The sequence below is a fragment of the Mirounga leonina genome, unplaced genomic scaffold, assembly GCF_011800145.1.
Source record: "Mirounga leonina isolate KUSES-001 unplaced genomic scaffold, KU_Mleo_1.0 Mir_168, whole genome shotgun sequence".
NCBI classification, from domain to species: Eukaryota; Metazoa; Chordata; class Mammalia; order Carnivora; family Phocidae; genus Mirounga; species Mirounga leonina.
The window spans coordinates 58416539-58438868 of NW_023270426.1; positions in this window are offsets into that span (position 1 = coordinate 58416539).

The following is a 22330-nucleotide window of genomic DNA, read 5'->3' on the forward strand; positions in this document are numbered from 1 at the left end:
TCTTTCTTTCTTTCTTTCTTTCTTTCTTTCTTTCTTTCTTTCTTTCTTCTTTCTTTCTTCTGTTCAATTGCTGCAGCTGGGACTTCCAATACTATGTTGAATAGAAGTGGTGAGAATGGACATCCTTGTCTTGTTCTTGATCTTAGAGGAAAAGCTCTTAGTTTTTCACCACTGAGGATGATATTAGCTGTGGGTTTTTTATATCTGGCCTTTATTATGTTGAGGTATGTTCCCTCTAAACCTACTTTGTTGAGAGTTTTTATCATGAATGGACATACTTTGTCAAATGCTTTTACTGCATCTACTGAGATGATCATACGGTTTTTATCTTTTCTCTTATTAATGTGGTGTTTCATATTGATTGATTTTGAATATTGAACCACTCTTGTGTCCCTGGAATAAATTCCCACTTGATGGTGGTGAATGATTTTTTTAAATGTATTGTTGGATTCCATTTGCTAATATTGAGGATTTCTCCATCTTTGTTCTTAGAGATATTGGCCTATATTGATGATGTCTATTATAATCAATAGCACTTTATATTAGATGAAATACAATATTTAAGGATAACAGTTGGCATTTATTGAGCATCTACTGTGTCTAAGCAACTCTTCTAGGTATTTTACACAGGGTATCTTATATAACCTCATGAGATCTTTAAGATGAGAAAGCAGATATTTAGAGAGGTGGACAACTTGCCTAAATCACAAATCTGAATCTCTGATTCTGAGAGGTTGCTACTCCAAGATTCTCTGCTACATTGCTAACATGGTGAAAGGGGAAAAAGGAAATGGCTATGTGGATATAGGGGTACCCTTGAGAACCAATTAAAGGAAATACAATTAGGCCTCAGGGAAAGATGGACCAGAAAGTAGAACTGTGTCAGGCTTTTCTTAGCTTTCTCTTCGTTGTGTTACTGTACCCTGAACAGATGCTTTCTTCTTTCTTTCTGCAGGCTGGCTTTCTCTATTTTGCCAAAAGGCAAAAATTTTCCCTTTACCCATCATCTGGCCCATTTAAAATACCTTAACATCCTCTAGGTATGGAAAAGGAAGGAGGGAGTCACCCTGTACTAAAGTGAGAGTTTGGCTACACTGCTGTCAATTGGAAGGGGTTTCCAGAGAATGAGGAACTGTTAGATCATGGAATGGGTAGACACTCTCAAAGTTGTGCCTACTCATTCAGTGTTGTGTGGACTCTCACAAAATGCATAAGAATGTACGTAGTTGGATCTTAACTTTGGAACAAGCCAGTCTTCCTTTGGATGCTGTCTAATGTACAACTACCTGTTAGTCCTGGTTTGTCCTGTAGTTCATTTTATAACTTGGATATGCACACCTGGCATCTTCACTATGCCTCCTTATATTTGGAGTAGCATCTTTCAGTAAATAATATGGAATACAGTGCTATCTGTTTTAAGGAAGCAGCAGTCCCTGTGAAGTTAGGGAAGCATCATGGCTAATGTGAAACTTAAACCAAGTTCTGAAAGGTATATAGAATTTAGATTGCAAAGAAGGGGAGGCCAGTTAAGGTAAAGGGCAGTCTTATTTGCTGGCAAATGGTATAAAGAGGCTGAACATATCCAGGAAAAAAAATGGTTGTATTTTATGGAGATTTGAGAATTGTTCGGAAGTTAGTTTGTAACATTATGTTACAAACTGTGACAAAGATTGCACAGCTATTCAATAAATCCATTTATTTTTGCTACGTGGCACATTTTTAAAACGCTTTTACAGATATCTTGGACATATAACTGATTCAGGCCAATGGAATGTGGATGGGCAGCCTGACTCACAATAACCCACTGTGTAATCTTTTACTTTCTCTCTTTCCCATTTGCTGACTTGATTTTGTACTCATGTTGAAAATCACAGAACCTCTATCTGTCTTGTTCCTGAATGATCGCATGGAACAGAGGCCCTTCCCTGTGCACAACTGGAATTTACATGAGTGAGAAATAAATTGCTATTGGGACAAACCACTGGAAAGCTGTTACAGGGGCTAGCTAATACAAGGACCTAATGGTCCAGAATAAGGTGTTCAACCTTTATCTCATAAAAGAAGGCTTTTGAGTAAAAAGCCAGGAGGATGAAATAAATGTTTTAATAAGATCAGTGTGACAGAAGGAAGCAGGACAGCTAGAAGCAGGGAGAGATGATAGCCTGAGTTACTAGATAGAAGGCAATTATTCCAAAAGCCAGACAAAAGAGAACCAAGGGGATCAAGCCACGCAAGGACAAAGGAAGAGAGTTCCATGCAATGGATTTCAAAGTTACCAAAAATCTCAGTAATACCAAGAGGCCAAATCTTAAGAAAAAGCCAATAAATTTAATGGTGTGGAGACTAATGTTGATCTTTGAAATGCTAGTGTCATGGAATAATAAAGGTGGAAAATAGATTGCAGTGGGTTAAGGAGGAAATACATAGTATCAGTCAAAAAAAATTAAGCAAGCAATTTTGAAACAAACTGTTAATTTTGAAATGAAAGTTCAGTTTTATAAGATTTCAAATTATTACCCATATAGCTGCTAGATGGTTTTCAACAAGGGTTTATCTAGGACACTGTAAAGCATCCCCTTTTAGATTCATTTTGCCTTACTCCATGATCATAAACCTTAGTGAGTCATGGGCCTCATTTTCCTGAGACGACCTTAGAATTCTTCTCAACACCATGCTCTAGGTAGTAATTTCCAATTCATTTGACTTGGCAGTACTTTTTTGCTAATTGTATTTTTTCATAATCTTAGAAATTTTGCCTTTTTAAGGGTTGTGAAAGGGGGACTGAGGAGGAGTAATACAAATACTACTTAGCTATACATGACTGGGTTGTATTAGAAGTTTTTCAAACCCACAGCAGTGAAAATTTATTATAATTCAGCACTCATTTCTTATCAGTCAAGCCATTTTCTTACATTGATTTTCTCCACAATTGGTATCATTATTATTCCATTGTCTTTAAATATTATGCTTTAGGTTCACTCAGTTCTTTATGATTGTCATCACTATTATTTAATGATAACATTTACATAGGATCTTTTCCTCCAAGAATCCTTATACATGCCATACTTCATATAGTTCACTAGATTAAAGGAAAACTATTTGAACTCCTCTGTCAATTTTTTTTTTTTCCCTCTCAGGGGTTTCTCTATCTGGGGCTTAGTTTGAGTTGTGGGCTTTCTGCCAGCTGGAAGCTGGACTGATTTTTGTGAGTGGAGCCATAGCCCTTATATGTTAGTGTAGCATTACAGTGGTTTTCTGTTTCCCATTAGGCATTTAAGAAGAAGCACTCAAATGTGATCTGCGTTTTGTAACATAAGTTCTGTATAACACTGGTAGCCCCAGGAGCTGTTAATAGCAAGATGGGAAGCACAATTAAGTGTTATTTTTTCAGAGGCATAGACCTGTGTGGAATTTTGACAAGGTGACCACCTTGATCCCTATTTAAAAGCTTATACACCATGTGGGAAGGACATAGGCTGCCACTATTATCATCTATTAAAACTATAATAACAATTATTTTTCACAAATTAATAGTTGGCCACTTGGTGGTAAAAAGGTGAAAGGATAAGACAGAAAACCTGAAAGTTCACTCAGAAAGAAGTGCTGTGACAAGAACATTATTAGGGCTCAGTATATATATATATATACTTATGGCCTGAATTTTGATTGGGCCAAGAAATCAGAAAATTCTTAAATTGGGTGGGATGATGTGAAGATACTTAAAGACTGGGTAGGAGACAGAACATAACATCTTTTTTTTGTTTATAGCTGGACATTCCTAGTTAAATTATATTGACAAATACAATAATAATAATGACTAACATTTATTGAATATTTATTATACACCAGGCATTGTTTATTTTAAATGTGTTTTATGTATTATCTCATAGACTGTTTCAAGCAAGAATCAATTTATCTTAAATAAATTATTAAACTTTCCTAAAAAGAAAACATTTAAAAAATAATGTGTAATGCTTAATAATATGCATAGAATTTTACTGTTGACTCTAAATTATCCTTAACTCCTTGATCTAGCTCATTGACATCACTGGACTCTTATAGCTCTTCACTCTGTCAGTACTCTCAACTAGGCTCATTTTCTGTGTGTGTGTGTATGTGTGTGTGTGTGTGTGTTATACGCTAAATGTCAGAGTTAAGGAAACGAAATTGTCTAAAGCAAAAATTATCCTAATCAGAGAACTATTACTAATTTCATCATCAAGAGAAATCTTATATGAGTTTTAGAGATATTTCTCAATTCTTGATTCCATATAGATTTTTATTTGAAAGGTAAACATTAAAAATACATTGATTCTGATGCTTCTTAAATGACTTTGTAGAAAGAATAGGTATACAGGATTTGTTAAAGCTACTTTCTGGACACTGACATTTTTGTCTCATATGAAGGAAAGCAAAAATTCTGGATTTTCAATAATCATCTCTTGTTTACCATTTTAAGTATTTTCATTTTTTTATTATGTTCAGTTAGCCAACATATAGTACATCATGAGTTTTTGATGTAGTGTTCAACGATTCATTAGTTGTGTATAACACTCAGTGCTCATCACAACACGTGTCCTCCTTAATACCCATCACCCGGTTACCCCATCTCCCCACCCCCCTCCCTTCTGTAACCCTCATTTTGTTTCCCAGAGTCCAGAGTCTCTCATGGTTTGTCTCCCTCTCTGATTTCTTCCCATTCAGTTTTCCCTCCTTTCCCTTATGGTCCTCTGCACTTTTCCTTGTGTTCCACGTATGAGTGAAACCATATAATAATTGTCTTTCTCTGCTTGACTTATTTCACTTAGCATAATCCCCTCCGGTTCCATCCATGTGGATGCAAATCGTGGGTTTTCATCCTTTCTGATGGCTGAGTAATAATCCATTGTATATATGAACCACATCTTCTTTATCCATTCATCTGTTGAAGGACATCTTGGCTCGTTCCTAAGAATTGCAACACCTCTTGTTTTCTGGTGCTGCATTTTATATAGATTTTTCTCCGGGAATTAGTAGAAATTACACTTTTGTGGTATCTTTATGTGCATAGATATGTTTGTTTTTCTGTTTTAGAAAGCATATATATAAATTTGTTTAGTTAATTAAGACACTTTAAAAAAATGATACTGGTTCCTGGAGGAGTTGGCCTTTAAAATAATGTTGAAATGACATATTAACCTTAAGAAAGTTACCTTTGTTTTAAATACATGTATAATTCTGAATGGGAAGTATTTATTAGTGCAGTGCTGAATTTCAAGTTTCTAGGCACTGTTTGAGAGGGCAGAGAAGGTCATTTCCTATCTCTAGTACCACTACCCCAGTCCAAGATAAAGAAGGACTTTTCTATCTGAGAAATGGTATCTTTTCATGCTAACATGGTGTATATAAATGTGAATTCATCTACCATCCCTGGGAGTCAGATTTTCCAAATAGATTTTACATTATCCTAAAAGTATGATGAGCTCCCTCCTTGTGTGGATCAAGTATAGCAAAGATGGTTTGGGTGGTATCTTCCTAATTATGTTACAGCGCCGTAGGGAATTGGATATTATAGACCAGTGCTTTTCCGACTTTAATATCTATATGGATCCCTGGGAGAGCTTGTTAAAATGCCAGTTATGATTCAGTTAAATTTGGGGTGAGACCTAAGATCTGTATTTCTGTCAAGCTTCTAGGTGATGCTAATGCAACTGCTCCATTTTTTGTCTTGGAGTAGGAAGGCCATAGATAATGATAAGTGCGAAGAAGTGCCTTTATTTTTTATTTATTTTTTATTTTATTTTTTAAAAGATTTTATTTATTTGACAGAGAGAGACACAACAAGAGAGGGAACACAAGCAGGGGGAGTGGGAGAGGGAGAAGCAGGCTTCCCACGGAGCAGGGAGCCTGATGCATGGCTCGATCCCAGGACCCTGGGATCATGACCTGAGCTGAAGGCAGACGCTTAACGACTGAGCCACCCAGGTGCCCCGAAGTGCCTTTATTTTGACTCTTGCTCATAGTGGTCATATTCTCTGACTCTACACTTTTCATTGATTCTGGACTTCCAGTTTTTGGTAAACATCCTGATGCCCCTACTTAGGGCTCTCACACATGCTCTCTGAAAAAAACAAAACAAAACTATGTCCCAACTTGTCACCTAGCTCATGCCCATAGTTGCATCTCATCTAAGCCTATTTTACTCAGGCAAAACATTCATTTTTTTTTAAGCCTGGGCAAGGTATTACCATAGCACATCAATATCACCTTCAAAAATAATAATTTAACTTGTATAGATTTGGGCAATGTTTGCTTTTTCCTTTAGATGGTAAAGTCCATGACATGGTAAGGTCCTTAACACCAGAGCTTTTATCTATTCTCAGAATGTCCGTTAGGTTTGGGCAAGCAAGGCCCTGACCTGAATGTAATTTGCAGAAGGACTCTGCCTTTGAACTCCCTTCCTTGGAATTTACTAAGTCCCCCTTTAATATGTGGCACTGGCCCAGACTCAAGCCCAGCCTGGAATGTGCATGGATGGACCCTGTCCCTGTTTCTCCCCTTTGAGCACACTCTGAAGCTATACCAGCCTAATCACACCTCCGTCAATCAGATGCTGGAGTAGCTGAGGGACTTATCATCCTGGGACCCGAGGCCAAGCTGGTTCCAAAAGCGAGGCCTGGCAAATGGATCACTCCCACTGGCCAGAGTAGAATTTCTTTTGTAGGATTGGTGATTCGGGACTGCCAGGATAGTGCTGACACAGCTGATTTGAAATGATGCAAATTGTTTATATAGATGGGGGCCTGCAAAAAATTTTATTGGGATCCCAAATACCCTAAGAGTGGTCCTGCCTATCTTACCTAAGTATTCTTAGGTAATTCAAAATGAAATGAATGAATATCCCATATGTTTTACAATCAAATGGGATCTAAATGCTAAAAAAAAAATGGAATGAAGACAAAAGGTAGCTCTCATCTTGATCTTGGGCTCTCAAGGTCTTCCTGGCCACCAGAGGAGATAAGTGAAGTCATGATACAAGCCACAAATATGGCAGTCTCTTAGGATGCATTTGTCAGGTGGCACTTTCATTTTTGACCACAAAAGAGCCCAACCTCACATTTCTCAGCATTTTCTTAACTCTTTTTCTGTTACATTGATACCACAATGTGTGCTCCATATGTGAAAGCAAAGTTAAATCAAAAGCTGCCTTTTCCCTCCAGAAGTCTGTACTTACTATATTGAGCTAAAACTGTGATATTAGAAGGTAAAACTACATGAGTAATACAATCTGACATGCTGAATCATAATTGGGTGCAAAACAAATACATCGCTTCTGAAAATGACGCCTGAAAACATCCTTAACCACTAAGCTATGCTACTCACATTACTTTGGAAATCCTTTCACTATTAATCTAACTTTAAACACTGTGCTTTTCCTTTTCCAGCACAGCAGGATTAAAGGCTAAAAGAAGACTGGCATGTTTGGGATCACCTTCATAAGCAGGAGTTTGCTGAAAGACAAGGCATTTTAGTTGGAAGCCTCACAGTTAAGGATATGTGAGTGAAAGCCCATCAGCCCAGAGTAGGTGCACCTACATTCTAGAGCCAGGGGTGCCATTTGCTCATGAAACAACCTTGAATGGGCAAGGCAAGCCAATTTGCTGGGCCCCAGTTTCTTCATTTATAAATTGAGGCTAGACTTAGTTATTGGAAGGCCTCTTTCTGGTCAAAATCTATGGGAAAAAGTCCTTCAGATAATCACTGGCTCTTCTCAGCCAGCGTAGGCTCAGCCTCGAGACTGTAGTCCCAGTAAACAAGGGAACCAAGGTGGGGTAGCTGATTAAATATAGCAGTTCTATGGGGCCTCTTCTTTCCATTAGTTATCTTTGCTTTGGAGGGCACTGAATTAGAGCTTCTAATGAAATTGGTTGGACTTAGATACTGGTTTAAATGTTGGAAAATTGAGTCATTTGACATTTCTGGTCAGTGATTTACTACACATTTTGTTCAGGTACTGTACTATTTTAAAGATCAAGGGAGACCTCTGAGGCTTCTCTTTATCTTGCATGCCCATTACTATCATCCCAGAGCTAGTCACCATCATCATTACCCTGGAATTATGGTATAGCTTCCTGTTGTTGTCTTTGTGCTACTCTTGCTCCCCTCCCCACTAGAACTCATTCTCTAGACAATAGTCAGAACGCTTCTGCTACCTCTTCTTTCTGCCTCCTCTGGGTATAATTGCTATCTGTCCTTCTCCTTCCAGTTCTGTATCCCAGGAGGCCAACTTAAAATTGATGGTGCCATAGATGGGCTTCCTTACCTTTTGGCTTCTATTGACTTTGGTCAATAGGGGAGGCACTGGTAAGAGATCGGTGGGGTTATTTATCACTCAGGCTATCTCTCACCCAGCCTCTTTACTTTTCAGGGCACTGTTTGGCAGGGACAGTGAGCTTCTCCTGAAGGCCCATATCCTATTATATGGCCCTCTCTTTCAGTTACAGCTACAGCTATAGCTCTTTTTAAATTCTGTGGATTCCTTCCTTTCCTTGTCCTTTTGGTCCCAGGGGTGATAATGCTTCCCTACTCTTGATAACTTACGAACAATTCAAACTCCCCAGTTTTCCCCCTTAACCCTGTTTAATATTTACAAATTGTCCCTTTATTAAATTATCTTTGATTAAACCATCTGAATGTATCATCTACTTTCTGCCACGTTCTTGGCTGATAGAGGGGAGAGATAATTCACATACCATAAAATTCACATTTTAAAGTATACAATTTAGTGGTTTTTAGTATATTCACAAGACTGTATACCTATCATCATCTAATTCCAGAACATTCTCATCACCCTAAAAAGAAATCTTGTAGCCACTAATAGGTACTCTTCATTTCTCCCTACCCTTACTTCCTGGCAACTACTAACCTAATTTCTATATCCATTCTGGTAGTTCATACTCATGGAGTCATACAATGTGACCTTGGGTCTGATTTTTTTCACTAAGCATAATGTTTCACTGTTCATCCACATTGTAGCATGCATCAGTACTTCATCCTTTTCTATGGCCTAATGATATTTCATTGTATGGATATACCACATGCTATTTACCCATTTATTGCTTTATTGATATTTAGGTTGTTTCCCCTTTGGTTATTATGAATAATGCTGCTATGAATTTTCAGGTATAAGTTTTTGTATGAACATATACTTTCACTTCTCTTGGGTATGTACCTGTAAGTGGAATTGCTGGATCATATGATAACTCTATGTTTAATTTTTTGAGAAACTATCAAATTGTTTTATACAGTGGCTGGACCATTTTATATTCTACTAGCAATGTGTGAGGATTACAGTTTCTCCACATGCTTGTCAACACTTGTTATTTTCCTTTTTTTTTTAAAGAAAGATTTTATTTTTAATTAATCTCAGCACCCAATGTGGGGCTTGAACTCACAACCCCAAGATCAAGAGTCATATGATCCATTGCCAGAGCCAGGAAGGCACTCCTGTTTTCCTTTTTTTTTTTAATTTTTTCATTGTTATGTTAATCCCCATACATTACATCATTAGTTTTAGGTATAGTGTTCCATGATTCATTGTTACTGTAGGTACCCTGGTGTTTTTAAAGTGGTATCTCATTGTGATTTTGATTTGCATTTCCTTAATAAATAATGATGTTGAGTTTCTCTTCATGTACTTATTAGCCATTTGTATAACTTTTTGGGAGAAATGTCTATTCAAATCTATGACTATTTTTAATTGGGTTATTTATCTTTTTATTGTTTAACTGTAGAAATTATCTTCTTACTGTTTTTTTTTTAATCTTCTTATTGTTGAATTGCAGATATTTTCTCCCATTCTGTGGATTGTTTTTTCATTTTCTTGGTAACATTCTTTGGCATAAGCAAATTTTCCATTTTGATAAATTCTCATTTATCTTTTTTTTTCCATTACAGCTTTAACATGTTAATCATAGTTATTTTGAATTTCCTGTTTAATACTTGCAACACGTGTCATATCTGAGTCTGGTACTGATGCTTACTTTGTCTCTTCAGACTCTATGTTTTCTTGACTTTTAGCATGCCTTGTAACCTTTTGTTGAAAACCAGACATGATATATTGGGTAAGAGGAAGTGAAGTAAATAGGCCTGTAACATGAAGATTTATCTTAATCTGGCTAAGAGTTGGTCTGTATTTATGTTTGCTGTAGCTGTAGATGCCAGTAGCTTCACATTTCTCTAGTGTTCTTATTTTATTTACCCTGTTGACTTTTGTGCTTCCCTAAGTACTCCTCAGAGAGAGTCAGCATCTTGCAGCTCTTTCAGCTATAATCCCTGTTGTTATATTGGAGCCCTGTTGATGTGGTAAGGTATAGAGGAGGGGGGATTAAATCTGATCTTTTTTAATCTGAAGATTAAATCTTAGTTTGCCTGTATTTTAGGGCTGTAACCTTTACAAGTATTTCTCTAGTGGTATAGCTTTCTCCCCTCTGCCTCCTATCCTTTTCTTGGGCTATAGCAGTCTTAATCTCTTTCCCTGAATCTCTGACTCCTGTTTTCCATTCCAATTTTTTTTTCTTCTTTCTTTAGGTAGAACAGAAGACTAGGATGAGTCTCAGGCAATAGTCCTTTACCCTGGATTTTAGGCCTTTGTTACAGAGAAGGCTCTGGATGTGTTTCATAATGAGTATTCTTCCCCTGTTCTTGCCAGGGAGGGAATCTTTCTTGGGTCTTCACTGTGAGAATTTGGTGGGGTTCCTGGTAGTAAAACCCACAAAAGTTTGGGCCTCCTCCCTCCTCAAGACTGTGGCCCTGTGGAGTATCTCATTTTCACCTAGTCCACTCAGCCTCCAGCAGTTTGTCAAAATTACCAGATAAGTGTTCTTACCAGTCTATGGCTCTAGTGACTTCTGTTCCGGGCAAGTGACTTGGGATTTTCCTGTCTCTCTGAATTTTTGGGTGGCATTGTGGCACTTTGCCCTGCCACCTTAGTTCTCTGTGGTCCAAGAAGTTGTGGCTTTTCAGTTTATTCAGTTCTTTATTAAAGTAAAGAAATGAGTAGTGACTTCTAAGCTCTTCATGTCTGAATTGAAACTGAAAGTCATGAGTGCATTTTTGAATCCTGAAATATACAATAATGGTGAACCTTGAAAAAAGTAACCAAAGAATAGAATATGAAAACATGAGTAAATATTTTCTAGCTTAATTATGAAAGTCCATGTAATAATTTGATCTGTGGCTGCAAGAATAAATGGAAGTAGCAAACTAGATGAAAATTTACTTTCTCCAAAAATTTACATGAGCTATACATCCAATGTTGGTAATCAGTGGATTTCTCTATTTCACTTCTCATTCATGAGAAATACTGCATTGATGTCCATTTGACAAGAGAAGGAGATTCTTCATAGGAAGTAGCATAAAATTTGGTGATTCAGAAAGTTTGTCATGGGATTCGTTTTTGTATAGATATTATTATTTTGCATGTAAAACAGTCTTCAGAAGACCACAATGATCCCAGTTTCACTGAAAAGTCACATGTTGATGCAAACCTTATGTTCGCACAGTGGCTGCCTTTTAGTACATCAAACCCTAGTGAACATCATTAGATCAAATGACTGTAAAAGGTCTTAAGTGGAATGATTTTGATCTGCTCTACACATTTCCCACTGGATTTTTGTCCACATTACATAATCACTGTACATTTGGCACAGTATGTTGCCTTTGAAAGAGCTTCAAGATTAAGGAAGCATGAAGACAGAATTGGCCATAAAATCAGAAAGGAGTACTAGAAATATATATGCTGCAAAAACTAAAACCTTCCTTCCTCCTTCCATGAAAACTAAAAGCTCATGCTGAGCTAAAGCTTTATGATTAAGGACTCAACTTAGATAAGCATTAAAGGCTATTTCACATTATTTATCTTCTGATTTAGCTGAGCATTAGTATTAAAAATCTATTTAGTAAAGAATACTAAAATTCATACCCCTGTACAGAAAATGGTCCTATTTACTCTAGGGTGGTCAGTAAGTGTGAATATGAAAAATCACTTGTCAATATACATATAACAGGTTTATATGAAAGCATTCCTGCTTTAAGGAAGCATATCAATGAAGGAAGACCCTATGGATGTGGATAGACTTAAAGGAGATATTGACAACTGAAGAATATTAAAGGTACTTCACCCAAATTGAGAAGATGACTTGCATATATCTTCTAATACACAGCCTTTTCCTATTGCATATCCACTCTTCCAGTGTGAGTAGATTTAATAAAGCAACAGTGACATTAACTTCAAAGAGTTGGGATGTGCTCAGAAGTCACCTCTGGATTCACCACAAACTTCTGCCTTCACTTTTATTCTTTTCCAGTTGAATTGACTTCAAGTTTAAACATTTTGCCTCCTAAAATGGCATCATTCTTTATGTTGTTGTTGTTTAGCATTATTATTACAAATGCAGAGTTTAATTTAGGGCCTGTTTCCACCAAACCATGATCAGTAATATTATTTTCATAGGTGAAGTAGTTAGGAGGTCTAAGCAAGCAAGTCAGAATAAACATTTTAGAAAATAAACTTTTGTTTGTTGGGAGTGGCCTATAGGAATATTCAAAGATGTGCGAGAGCCAACTTTTATCAGCTCCTAAGAGCAGTTGTTAAATTTTCATTTATTTAATGGGCCATTGTTAGAAATTAAAATATGCAGGCTTATAATTAAATAAATTATAATTAAATTAAAGGTAATAAATACAAAAACATCATTTCCTAATTAATTTTTAACTGCATTGTACTATTATCTATGTTCTTGAGGTTATTTTTATAGTAGAAATACTATACAATGGTGTGTTATTGGGCATTTTTTCCCAACTCCCTATTCATTGATGTCACTTTGGTAGCTTGAAATTGGCCATGGTAGGAGTGTTTACACCATGGAAATCACCAAATGCTAATAATTGGGGATTGCATTATTGTTTTGTTGATTATACAAGCTTAAAAAAAAAGTGATGGAGAAAATGTTAACAATGCAGATTACATTTAAGTGTCTTGTATGTATTCATTACATGATGAGTAGCACAAAAATCAAAGAACTCTTTCCATTGCCTGATAACTATTCGATTTAGCAAAGAAATTGCTCACACATGTCAATGACAAGTGAGTGACATTCTGATATATGTCTTAATTGTATCACTTTCATCTTATTATTACTGATAAATTTTGTACTACATAACCTTAACATTGGTGAAATTTATTTAAAACTTGTGTGCATAGTTATGTACTCATTTTTCTTTCCCAGAGATGTAGTTAAACATTTATCAGCATGCCACTAAGGGCATATGGGAAACCATTAAGGTTGGGCTACATCTGACCAATTCTTTAGCAGTACTGGTGACAATTACCCTGATATGCAGTAAGGAAAATAACTTTTCATGACACAAAACTAGTCAGCTATATGAAATCATCAAGTTTATTGAGCTGCCAAATTCCTACCTAGTTTTCCTAATGTAGCATGAGCCTCATTTTGTCAATGTAGAGTCACCATGTTCTAAAAGTGGACATAGCAGCACAACATTGGTTTCATCTTTTAACTCTCTCTACAAGAGCTGATTTGGTGAGAGAGTGCTTTGGAACAATGAACTGGAATCTTTTTTTTTCTTAGAATTCTGCAAGCCTTCTGAACCATCAGTCAGGGACCATGGTCTTTGACAGATGTCATTTATCTATTTAAGGATACATATTTGGGCAAGATGTATTTTTTAATTCCAATATCACTTTTTTTACACATTTTATATCACATTAAAAATTTTTTTTTCTAGATATTTTTTTAAGTCAATGTGCAGCTTTCTTCTCAGAGCAGGAAAAAGAAAGGAAAGAAAAAAGAAACAGATTTAGAAGTCATTAGTTTGTTATACTCACAGTTAAATACTGGTTTTCTCATGCGTTTCCTCTAATTCTATATCTGAGCTGAGCAAAAGATAAAGATGGAGAAAGACGCTTCAATCTAAGGCATACAAAATCACGGTACTCACCCATGTATTTTTTTTTTAAGCCCAAAAAATCCAATGTTAATAGAGAGGGTTCACTGTGTGAGGACATGCTTCTAGAAAGATCACTGTCTTCACTGTGGAAACACTTCACATTCTGCCTAGAGTGTCCTAAACTGTAAAATGAAGAGCTATTTTAAAATGTTTTTATCCCATCCTTGGGGGTTGGGGTGCGAGAAATCATTTCACATTAAATTGTTGCAGAGTGATAGGCACTATTAGAAAAAATGTTCTCAGTGGTGATTTCTTTTTAGAATTATACTGTAACAATTAGGGACATGTGAATATCCAGTTGGCTGTTTGTGGGCTAAGCTTTGGAATTAGTGTTCCAGCCCTTTCTCTAGTTCAGTCTAGCCATTTCAACAGTCTGTGGTGGTGATGCCTTTTTTTTTTTTTGAAATTTTATTTTATTATGTTATGTTAATCACCATACATTACATCATTAGTTTTCGATGTAGTGTTCCATGATTCATTGTTTGCATATAACACCCAGTGCTCCATGCAGAACGTGCCCTCTTTAATACCTATCACCAGGCTAACCCATCCCCCCACCCCCCTCCCCTCTAGAACCCTCAGTTTGTTTCTCAGAGTCCATAGTCTCTCATGGTTCGTCTCCCCCTCCGATTCCTCCCCCTTCATTTTTCCCTTCCTACTATCTTTTTTTGTTTGTTTGGTTGGTTTTTTTGGTGATGCCTTTTTATATATCTACATGTCACAAACCTCAGGGAATTGGAGCACAGGGACTGCACATGTGTACCAATACAGGTTTTGTAATGGTCTTTAGACATCTATCCCGATAAAACAAGGTGTTGGGGCTATTGGGTGATATTAACAGGTAGGCATTACTCTGAATAGATGCCATACATGGACATAATACAAATTATAAAATATAAAATATGCAAAATTTCAACCCTGTGCTATTTCCCATCCACCTAGCCCTTGCCCTTTCTCCACAGAAGTGAATCAATTGCATCACTATTTTTTGTGTATATAAGCAGGTGTATGTGTTTGTGTTTGTGTGTGTGTATGTTTTAACACAAATTCAAGATGTGAATGCATGTTACGAATGTAATTATACTTTCACTGAGCAGTTACATTTCTGGAAATCTGTCCTACAGACATATCTGTGTACATTAACATGAAAGTTTACAAGGCTATTTATTGCAGCATTGATTGCTATATCAAAAGACCAGAAAAAAATTTCCATCAATAAGACACAAGCTAAATACATTATGGTACATCCATACAATGTAATCATATGCATTTGTGGGGGAAAAAAGGGAGGAGAAACTTTCTCTATGCTGAAATGCTGAAATGGAAATATTTCAATAGGTATAAATTGCTATGTGAAAAAAAATATTGCAAAACAGTGTGTCTAGATGGTAACTTTTGTGTTAAAAAAGAGGAAATAAGGCTTCTAAAATGAAAACCAACTTTAAAAAAATAGATTGTTTAAACATAGAGCTTGAGGCAGAAACAACTTTATCTTTTAATTTATCTTCAAGGGTAGTAGAAAGGAAAATACAAACTATTAAATTTATGGATCCCAAATAAATAATTTTACTTAATTTCAGTTCCAAATAATGCAAAGTTAAAAACTGGGAACACAACTAGAATATTCAAAGATGTGCAAGAGCACATTCTGGTACATTCAAAGATGTACCAGAACAAATGGTAAATAAATTATGGAATGTCTACACAGTGCAATATAATTCATTAATGTGAGATTTATACCATTAGAAAATGCTGCTTAAAATATACAACTCATGTAAAGAAAAAAAAAGTAAGCCAAGCATTGTGTAATGAATTAGTATGATTAATACATTTGTTAAAGGGCAGCAGAAAATACACAGAAAGGCTAACAGTAATCATCTTTGGGTGTAGAATTATGGGTGATTTTGTTTTCTTGATTAAACAATTCTTTATTTTCTGAAATTTCACTGCAGTTTTCCTATTGTTGGAAGAGATAGAAAAATAAAATTTATTTTAAAAGGTGATTGAAATCTTTCTGGGAGATGGTGTAATTGAAGAAAATAACTCAAACTTGGTGCCTTTGTTAGTTGGGAGGAGAGGAATATAATTCATTCTTGGCATGAAAGGTGACTCATTCTCCCCTTGCTTTTCCTCTTTTTCTTTCCTAGGTCAAACAATTTAAGTCTAAATAGGTAGCTCAGTAGCTTAGTAGACAAGTAGTTGGCTTGTCAGTAATAAAGTAGATAAAATATTTGTAACTATTATCCAACAAAAATTATGTTGTCTTAGTAATGTTTTTAATGTACTTCATAAAATATAACAAAAATATTCATTTTGATTCTTTAAATATTTATTATTCAAGGATGTGTTAAATCTTCCAGATATAAAGCATTGTACATTTCTGCAAGGCTGAAACTATTTGATATAGGTAATGTGAGTTATGGATGTGAGGGTCAGTTGCCCAAAATTTTCAAGAAAAATGACTGTTGTGAAGTAAGATATTTTAGTGGTAAAAGAGAGAAAGAAATAATTGTTTAGCTTTATCAGGAGTCTTTATTTAACCAGTTTAACTGTACATTTCTATTTATCTGAATCAACTGTTTTCAAGTCATTTTAGTGCCTTTCAAATCCATCCCTTTCTCTGTATTTGTATAACTCATGACTGAACTGCTGTATTAGTCCTTCAATCTCTCCTCTCAAATTGAATTTATCTTTGATTCTTCATTCTTCTTCACTCCACACAACTAATCAATAACTGAATATGAGAGTCTTTAATATTTGTCCTTCTTGTTAGACTACAGGCTCTGTGAAGAATAGAGATACTATCCATTCAGTGATGTATCCTTAGTGCCTGGTCAGAGTAAGCACTCACCATAGAGGTTTTAGTGTTTGAATCAACATGGCTGGTAGAAAATTCTTGTCCCTAGTGACCCCTTTGTGAGGTTCATTAAGCTTCCCAAATCAATCTTCTAATCAGTTTTGGGAAATTACTGGCCATTGTCTCTTCAAATATTTTTTTGTGGTTCATATTTATCTCTTTACTCTTGTGATGACTCCAATTACATATATGTTAGTATATCTGACCATGTCCTGTTGTTCTGTTATTTTTTTCCTCTGTGTGTTTCAGTTTAGATTTTCTATTTGAGTTCTCATTTTCTTCTTCCGCTGTGTCCGACCTACTGTTATATCATCAATGAGTTATTAATTTCAGTATTTTTATTTCTATAATGTCCATTGGGCTTTTAAATAGATCTCAATTCTTTATTGAAATTCTCCATATTTTCATCCATTATAACCATTTCCCCATATTTTCTTTAAATAAATAAATGAGGGATGTATTAAAGTCTTTTTTTTTCCTGGCTTAAGTTTATGAACCATCTGTAGGTCTGTTTTTCTCTCTGCTGTTTCAATGATTTACAATCAATTAATCATATTTTTAGCATGTCTCAAATTTTGATTGGATGCTAGACTTTGTGAATGAAAAATTTTTAAAGGCTCTTAAGGCTATTTTCCTACACAGAAATGTAATTTTGTCGGGGGAGAGGAGAGGCAGATAGAGTAGCTGTGGGTTATTTGGATCTGTAGAGGGTTGCTTTTTGTAAGGACAGATCTAATGTAGTATGGTTCCTAGTACTAGGGGGTGGCTCTTTTGGCATTTTAATGAAAATTTGAATTGTTTACCAAGCTCCTCTAAATTGACAAAACTTGAATTCCAAACTGTATCTCCCTTGTATCAGGCAGCTGTTGAAATCTTGTTGCTCGGCTCTTTCGATTCCTAGATGTTGCTTACTTCTGGGGTGTGTGTGCTGTTTTAAAGTGAGTTACTGCTTGATGGGTATTTGTGTGCATATTTTGCAGCTTCCTCCTGTGTAGTTCCCTCTACTCTGGATTTTCCCTCCACATATAATCACTCTTTCAGTCCAAAATTCCAGCTCTTTTGGGTTTCACCAATTAGCTATAAGAATCCTGTTTCCTGCCTGAGCTTTGCTACTTATACTGTGTCATCAAACTGAAAAGTGCTTTTAGGGGAAGAACCAGAATAATGTGGAAGTTACCTGATGTGTCTCTTTTCTTCTCAGGATAGGAATCCTGAAGTTTTTGCCCACTCTGGATGCTTCTGAATACCTTCAAGTTATTGTTATATATTGTGTTAGTTTCCTATAGCTTTGATAACAAAGTACCAAAACCTGGGTGGTTTAAAACAACAGAAATTTATTTATCTCATATTTTTGGAGGTTCACAGTCCAAAATCAAGGAGTCTTCTAGGTCATGCTCTCTTCAATGACTTAGGGGAGAGTCCTTTCAGGTGTCTAGCTTCTAGTATTAGCAATCCTTCCATTTCCATGGCTTGAGGATACATCACTGCAGTAAGGTGGCCATCTCGTCCCTGTGTGTCTTCTTACCATCTTCCACCTTTGTGTCTGTCTCTATGTCCAAATTTTCTCTTTTTATGAGGGCACTATTCAGATTAGAGTTCACCCTAATAATCTCATTGTAACTGGATTACTTGTGTAAAGATTCCATTAGGGTCAAGAAAAAGACACAATAGCAGATACATGGGGAAGAAAAGGAATGAGAGAAAACCTAAGGGGTGAGTAAATATTATGTCTTAATCTGAATGGTGGTTACATAGGTGTATACAATTACTAAAATTGTTGAGTTTAGGATAGCATACTTTACACATCTTAATGTGTGCGAGGGAGGAAAAGTGTTCCTTAGTCTTCCAGTGGCCCTTTTCAGGAACAGCAGTTATCTTCAGGGGTAAATCATCCCTGAATGCTGGGCTCATATCCAGGCCTCTATCCTCTCTGGGATTCTGGCCTTGCAATTTTATACTATTGAGTTAGATTTCTAGACCTGCAAGCACAGTTTTCCTTTCAAATTAAAAAATAATTTTGTCCAGCTTTCCTAGTTACCATTAGTGTGGTAGGGTCTAAGTTACTTAGTTTTCCATTATGGGGACTAGGCCTAGGTCGATTCCCTGGGAATCCTTGTAACCATAGAGAACCTCCATAGATACTCAGATCTGATTTACTACGTCTGACTTTGGATTCTTCTTGCTGATATTGAAAATTGAGTGAAAATTGGCTTAAATCTGAACTCTTTCCTGTGTCAGGGCCTTGCCAAGATTCCTTTTCCCCAACTAACCAGCACACTTTCTGAGTTATCCTTAAGTTAAATGATCAGGTTATTTGTTTCCACATGACTTCACCATGCTATCTTCTGGAAAAATCACACCTATCTCTGCTGCCTCCACTTACCTCACTTCTGCATTCATTTGACACCTTAAAAATATAGCAATTTATCTCTATGATTAAATTGGCTCCTCTTTTAAAATAATTTGTTGGTTTTATCCCTCCCCTCTCCTTACATACTTTGGTAGTTCTTTATCAGTTGTTCTCATTTGTATGTGGTTTGGACATGTTTCTAAGGATTATTCATGTGCATGAGTTTTGTAGCAGCAACTGAATTATAAACTCTGCTTATAAAGAACTTTATTTCATCTCTTCTCTAGTCCACATATAACACAGAATGTCCAGCGCAATACAATAGGTATTCTTGAAAGTCTGTTGACCATGTGACATCAGGACTATTCGCATTTCTTCTCTCTTGCTGAATTCAGTGAAATTATGTTTAACCCTTAGCAGCAATTCTAAATAGTATTCTGTAAGACTGAATAGCCAGGTTAAATTTGTATTTTGCAAGGACTTTAATAAAGTGAAAACATCTACTTAGATGCTTCAGTTTATGTACGTGCTACCTTTGATTCTTAGTGTTTATTTATAACTTTTAAGTTTCTAAAACAGAAATCATTGGAATTATATACAAAGTATTTTTAACTGCGTTCACATCTGCCATATAAAATGAACAAATGAAGATATTATTAAGGTAAAAATTAACTCCAAAAGGGAATAAAACCTTGAATCTGAAATGTCTAGATAAAAAAACATTTTTTTAATGATTGAAGCCATTCATTTACTCACTAATTTAATATAATCTATTGAATGCCTATCAAGTGCTAGAAATGTTTTAAACTCTGAATTCTTGCCTGGATGGAGCTTATTACCAGTGACAGGGATAAAAATATAAACCAAGTTAACAAATTAATTTCTAATAGTTGTAAATTAAGAAAAATAGATTAGTGTAAAGGAATTAAAAATGAAAGGGGAGTTATCAAAGATAGATTGGTCAGGGAAAGCCTTTCTAAGTTCATGATCTTTGAACACAGACATGAATAAAATGAAGAAGCAAGCTATTGGAAGATCAAGGGTTTATTCCAGACAAAGAGAACAGCAAGCATTAAGGTATTGAGGTAGGAATAAGCCTTAATGTATTTAGGAGGTGTAAGAAGGACACTGTGGATAAACTGTAGTGTGCAAGAAGGAACATAATAGGAAATGAGACTGGGAAAATAGGTAAGAGCTGGATGATGAAGGCAAGTATTAGGAATTTTGATTTCATTCTGAGTATATTGGAAAGCATGGGAAGAGTTTAGATAGATTAGTAATAAAATATGATATGATGGAGACTTTAAATTTTCCTCTGGCTCCTGTGTGGGGGAAAGAGTGGAAGCTGTGAGGTAACTTATGAGGCTATTGTAGTAGTTTGGAAGGGAGATAAAAGAGATTTGGAAGAGAGTGGTAGCAACGGAGATGGTAAGATGTGATGAGGTTCAGGTTATATTTTGAAAGGAGAACTGGAACAGGAGAAGCAGAAAAACAAATTTTCAAGGATGACACATAGGTTTTTGTTTTATGCAAGCAGACAAATCATGGTGCCATTTACAGAGGTGAGAAAAGTGGTAGAACAAATTGAAATAGAATAAGAGTTCTGCTTTAGTTATGTTACAGTTAAGAATCTAAGAGATATCCAATGGTAGTATTGAGTAGGTAATTGATGAAACAATGTGAATTACAGGAAAAAGATTGAGATTGGAGATATAACTTAAGAGTTGGATGAGAAAAATTAGGGAGTGATTGTAAATAGAGAAAAGGAGTAAGTTAAGCCCGGGATATGTCAATATTTAAAGGCTGAGTACAAGCCAGAAAGAGATTGGACCATTAGTAGTATAGTAATGTCATGAATTCAGATGAAAAAGTTTTTTTTTAAAGATTTTATTTATTTATTTGAGAGAGCGAGAATGAGAGAGAGTACATGAGAGGGGGGAGGGTCAGAGGGAGAAGCAGGCTCCTCGCTGAGCAGGGAGCCCGATGCGAGACTCGATCCCGGGACTCCAGGATCATGACCTGAGCCGAAGGCAGTTGCTTAACCAACTGAGCCACCCAGGCGCCCGAAAAAGTATTTTAAGAAGGGAGATATGATAACCTGTTCTGAGTTCTATGAAGAGGTGATGAAAGATGAAAATAATTCATTAATTATTGTCTTGGCAATACTAGAAAGGGTACTGATAACCCTAACAAAGGAGGTATCAATTGGAATTTAATAAATAGTTAAATTTATTTAATAAATATTTAATTAAACATACAAAAAATATATATGTGTGTGTATTATACACAACACACACATACCACACACACACACACACTCAGACACGAGGTGCGGGGGGGGCAGGGGAGAGGAAATGCCATTATACGCTAATGAAAATGATCCAATAGAGAGGGATAGATATGTGATGTAGGAAAGGAGGTAAATGGGAATGTGACCTAGGCACAGTTTAGAGAAGTTGGACTTAGAGAAGTTAAACTTAGTCAGAACTGAGGACATTTCATTCATTTTGTCAGGCGATAAGTCAAATATGTATTGCAGAATTTGAAGGAAAGTTGGTAGATTCTTAAAGTTCATTAAAATTAAACTCATTAACATTAGAGGTAGAATCATCAGCTAAGAGAGAGTGACTGGAAGAGGTGTTGGAAGTTAAGGGAAAAGGTGTGAAATAATTTGAGAGAATGGGAAAATTAACTAGAAAAAATCAGAATGCCCAGTTTACTGAGTCTACTTGATATTTGTGGTCATGTGTTTATGTAAAACCATTTACTGTAGCTTTGTGTTTGTAATTTCTTTCTTTTTTTTTTTCCCCCACAAAATCCATGTGTAATAGATTTAACCAGGTTTGAAGTTTTGCCAAGAAAGTACAACAGAGGGAGGAGGAGCTTTGTAGGCAAAGAGGTAATTATAATGATGGGACCCAATAAAGTGGTGGAATCTAATCTCAGGAGGGAAGTGAAGTCCTGATGGCTTTTATAGATAGAAAAGTTATAGGGATTTAGGGTTTCAGTAAGCTCAAAGAAATTTTGGAGTGGGGATACTTGAGGTTGAGACATTGGCAGTCATATAGTTATGATTTTAATACAGTGTATAGGATGGAACCATGAGGGTTGGT